Below are 5,452 nucleotides of genomic sequence, written 5' to 3'. Positions count from 1 at the left end.
ATCTGCCTCTTTAGAAACCTCTATGCAGGTCAGGAAGAGCAGTTAGAACTGGACATGGAACAACAGACTGGTTCCAAGTAAGAAAAAGTGTACACCAAGGCTGTATATTGTCACTCTGCTTATGTAATTTATATGCAGAGTGCATCATGAGAAACACTAGGCTGGAGGAAGCACAGGCTGGAATCAAGATTGCTGGGAGAAATATCAATAAGCTCAGATATGAAGAAGAACTAAAGAGCCTCTTGATGAAACTGAAAGAAGAGAGTGAAAAATTGGCTTAAAGATCAACATTCAGAAAGCGAAGATCATGGCATGTGGTACCATCACTTCATGGGAAGTAGATGGGGAAACAGTGGAAACAGTGGCTGAGTTTATTTTTCTGGGCTCCAAAATTCCTGCAGATGGTGACTGCAGCCATGAAATTAAAGGAAGCTTACTCCTGTAAGTAGAGTTACGACTACCCTAGACAGCATATTAAAAAGCAGAGACTCTGTGGGAGAGGGTGGGGTGATTTGGGAGAATGACACTGAAAATTGTATAATATCATATATGAAACGAATTGCCAGTCCAGGTTTGATGCATGATACAGGATGCTTGGGGCTGGTGCACTGGGATGACCCAGAGGGATGGTACAAGGAGGGAGGTGGGAGGTGGGTACAGGATGGGGAACACATGTACACCTGTGGCAGGTTCATGCGGATGTATGTCAAACCAATACCATATGTAAAGTAATTAACTTTCCATTAAAATAAATAAATTTATATTAAAAAAAAATAAAACATAGACATTACTTTGGCAACAATGGTCTGTTTAGTCAAAGCTATGGTTTTTCCAGTGGTCAAGTATGGATTGAGAGTTGAAGTATAAAAAAGCTGAGCGCCAAAGAATTGATGCTTTTGAACTGTGGTGTTGGAGAAGACTCTTGCGAGTCCCTTGGACTGCAAGAAGATCCAACCAGTCCACCCTAAAGGATATCAGTCCTGAGTGTTCATTGGAAAGACTGATGTTGAAACTGAAACTCCAATATTTTGGCCACCTGATGCGAAGAGCTGACTCATTGGTAAAGACCCTGAGGCTGGGAAATATTGAGGGCAGGAGGAGAAGGGGACAACAGAGGAAGAGATGGTTAGATGGCATCACCAACTCAATGGACATGGGTTTGGGTGGACTCCACGAGTTGGTGATGAACAGGGAGGCCTGGTGTGCTGCGATTCATGGTGTCGCAAAGAATCAGACACGACTAAAAACTGAACTGACATCCTCTCAGGCTTTCAGTGGAGACCAGTCCATCTGTCTTCCCATTTGTCTCTGCCTATCAGAATTTAAGTGCATCAATTATCTATTTTTATCTTAAAGGGGTGATCTTGTGGGGGAGCATCACTGTACAGTCTGTACCATAGTCAGCGGGTTTGGGGTTTGGGGTGGGGCTGGATTTGATGGACCACAAGTCACATCTTGCCTTAGGGTGTGCCAGCACCTATGGCTGGGAAGTTCAGTGGTACCTGGTCTGAAGCCAGATGTGAGGCAAAGCCTTCCTTTTTCTTGTTGGCTTTCACTGTCCTATTGGGGGCAGGGTGGGATCCCAAGTTTCTGGAGCAGAAGCCCTGAATGTCAGGCCAGATCTGGCTGTGTTCCCTCAAGTATGTACTCTCCCCTCTCCCAGCACTGCAACCCTTGCCACAGAGGGACAAGAGGAGCATGTTCTGGTTAGAAAAATAACAAAAGGAGCAAATCTCTAGGCTGGCTTCTTAAGAGATCCAGGCTACCTCCAACGTGCCATCTGTGCCATCACCATCAGTAGCGTCTCCTGCCCCGCTTAAACATACCTTCTGGTCTGAGACCTCTTGGTCCCTCACAGCTGGTCAATACCCTCCCAATTCCCATAGGGGATGGTCCAGGCCATGCCAGGGGAAAGGGGGCACTACAAGAAAGCCCCAAGAGGACCACCCACCCTGTGGGTGGTGGCCTGTGGGGGCCTCACAGTGCCCACCCCTCCTACCAGCACAGAAGGCCCAAGTCTGTGCCACAATCTACTCCCGAGTTGTCCCTCCATTTCTCTCACAGGGGCTCCAGGAACCAGCAGGCAAAGGCAGATGTCTGAGGCCCGAGTCCATAGGGCAGAGAGCTGAGGAGGTCCAGGCTGTGCCAAGAGTCAAGGTGAGTTGGCTACCCTGAATGTGCACCAGGGACTCCACATCCCAGTACAGTGGGGACCCCAAAAGGCCCTAATCCTCCCCACCATGTCAGCCCCACAACCTCAAGCTGTGCTGACTGCACACTGGTGAGCCACCTCACGTCCTCCTTCAGGTAACTAGGGGTTAGGCTGCTTAGGAGGAGCTCCTCTATGAGGCCTGAGAGCACCCCTCAAGGGGAGACTTGTAAGTGGCCTGAATCAGACCGCCCAGGGTGGGTTTCTCTCCTGAGGACGCTCACAACCAGCCTCGAATGCAGGCCCAGGATCCCCATCTGTCCCCCTGCCTCACTCCTGTCTGCACCTCAAACCTGGTCATCATTCAAAGGATGCATGAGCTCTGCCAGCCTGAGAGAGTCTTTCAGGATCCAAGAAAAGAAGAGGGCCTGATGGAGGCACAGTTCATTTGGGGTGAGGAGAAGGAGGTGGAGGAGGAGGATGAAGAGGAGCAGAAAGTGGAGAAGGAGGAGGAGGACCAGCAGCAGCAGCAGGTGGAGGGAGGAGGAGCAAGTAGAGGAAGGAGATGCAGCTACCTTCTCCTTCTCCTGGTCTGGGGTACCCTGGAGGAAGTGGCTGCTGCTGCAACACCCAGTCTCCCCCAGAGCCCTCTGGGTGTCTGGCCCTCTCCCAATGCCATGGCTGCTAGTCCGGGGAGCCAATATGAAGAGCATGGCCTCAGCAGGCAAGATGAAGTGCTAAGCACCTCACGTGACCAGGAAGATGCCAGATCCTGGCTCTGAGATGCCCTGCGGGTGAAGAAGAATGAGCTGGTGCAATTCCTGCTCAGCAGGTTTCTTGCCAAGGAGCTGATCACAAAGGCAGAAGTGCTGAACAGTGTGCTCAAAGATTACCAGGACTATTTCCTGGTGGTCTTCGGTCAAGCCTCAGAGTATTTGCAGCTTGTCTTTGGCTTGGAGGTGAATGAGGTGGACCCCAGTGAGCACACCGATATTCTGGTCCCCTCCCTGGGCCTCACCCTCAGTGAGATGCTGAGCGATGGGCAGAGGTTGCCTAAGGCCGGCCTCCTGGTGGTGATCTTGTGCCTGATCGCTGTGGAGGATGGCCATGCCCCTGAGGAGGTGATCTGGGGAGCACTCAGCAGGATGAGGGTGTGTCTCGGTAAGAACACTTCATCTATGGGGAGCCCAGGGAGCTGCTCACCCAAGTGTGGGTGCGGGAGGGGTACCTGGTGTACCGGCAGGTGCCTGATGATGACCCTGCTTGCTACGAGCTCCTGTGGGGTCCCCAGGGCTATGTGGAGACCAGCAAGTTTAAAGACCTGGAATATCTGGACAGAGTTGGTTGAAGGGGTCCCAGTTCCTTCCAACCCCTCTGCAAAGGCTGCGAGGGAGGAGGAAAGAGGACTCTGAGCCAGAGCAGCAGCCAGGCTCCTTCCGGGCCCATGTCCAACAGCTTGTCCTAGGGGGCAGAAAAGGAGGCTGATTCTTCCCTTTGTTATTGAAGAGGAAACAGTCAGCCTTCTCAGCAGTGAAGGTCCGGGCCCGTTGGGGGAACCCGGTGTGTGGCATCTTTTTGTTCCTGTTCTCTACAATCACATGGAGGCTCATCTCTGTTTTCTTTAGGAATTTTTCAAGTGTTATTCCTTTTTATAGAAGACAATGCATTCCAGTATCTAACTATGTCAATGACTTTGATCATCACACTGTGTTTGTACTTAACCAGTTCAAGATGAAGAGTTTTCCTGTTCTGTAAAAGAGAGTAGGAACACTTCCATTTTATTCTGTGGTCCTGCACAAGATAACATGGAATTAGAATTAGAATGATTTTGGAAATATGAATTTATTTAGCAGTGATATAGTTGGTGGAAAAATTAGAAAATAAAAAGTGATAGTAGTGAATTCTTGCTTCTTATACCTTGTGTGTGTTCATTTGGATAGAGCCTAGGGATCTCAGTTTATGTGGATTTTCCTGGGTTATCAAAAGAAGTAGCAATTCATCTGAGTCAAGCAGCCCCCTCCTCACTGGCACATTTATTGAAAATACTTTTATGGAGCCTCTGCTCCATGAAAGGCCCTTTGTTAGCAGTGGGGACACTGGGAGAAGCAGGACACTCCCATACCTAGAGCGATGGTCTAGGAGCCACAGTCACATGAGGTGCCTCATGGGAGGGAGGGGAAATGGGACATTGCTGTAAGGTGTCCTTTTGGCTCTTGAATAAACCCCAGAGAGATCTATTTTTGGGGAAGCATGGAAGGGGTCCTAGCTCTTGTCACTTTGCTGCTGACCACAAGGATGGCACAGGTGTTTTCTACCCATTATCTGCTAGGAATCCCGAAGAACTCCCATCTCACTCCCTTGAAGTGATGCCCAGAAATCCACGGACTGACCCTCTCTTTCCTGGTCCTGGGGGCCCAGAACTCAAGGTGTTAACTAGCTTTCAATTATCTTCATTGTAATTGGGCATTGTAATCAAAGACTCAACATTTATTGGTGGTGCAATGAAGGAAGGCAAGTGTTTGGATGCAAGGCCACCTGGGACTCATGCAAAGAGTGGTTCCTGCTTCTGTTTCCTGGAGCTGCTTGGGTCCTGCTGGAACACTCCTCCGCACCCAAATTTTACAGGTCCTCTAACTGGAAATGGGCCTTTCTGGGTAGCCCATACAATGAAGAATCTGTTTGCATTGTGGGAGTCCTGGGTTCCATCCCTGGGTCAGGAAGATCCCCCTGGAGAAGGGCATGACAACTCACTCCACTATTCTTGTCTGGAGAATTCCATGGACAGAGGATCCTGGCAATCTATAGTCAATGGAGTTGTAGAATCAGATATGACTGAGTGACTAACACTATGGTCCACTACAGTCTAAGTAGAAAAGTTTCTTAGTTTTATTTATGAAACTTCCTGTTTGGCTAATTAGGAATTCCACATCCTATTGAGGTGCATATTCTCTAACCTTCCCTGGACCACAAAGTAGCCAACCCCATCCAGTGCACAATGGAGGATTTTCTGGGGGCAACAGTGTGAAAGATTCCTGCCCTGTTATCACAGGATCAACAGTTGCCAGGCCCTGCGAGCTCTGTCTCATCCCTTATGTCCATCCTGCAACCCAATACATGGGGCTCCTCACACCCGCTCGCCTCCCACATGAAGAACTGAGGCCACGGGGCTTGGCCATCTTCCCAGGATCACGTGCTAGTGAGGGCCGCGGTGGGCTCAAAGCCCTGTTCTCTATTCCTCTGGAGCCCTCACCTTTCCCGCCCACCCCAGGCCACGACCTGACCTTGCGACTTCTCATACCTTCC

The sequence above is a fragment of the Bubalus kerabau genome, chromosome X, assembly GCF_029407905.1.
Source record: "Bubalus kerabau isolate K-KA32 ecotype Philippines breed swamp buffalo chromosome X, PCC_UOA_SB_1v2, whole genome shotgun sequence".
Classification (NCBI taxonomy): domain Eukaryota; kingdom Metazoa; phylum Chordata; class Mammalia; order Artiodactyla; family Bovidae; genus Bubalus; species Bubalus kerabau.
Note: the sequence above shows the minus strand (reverse complement) of the source record.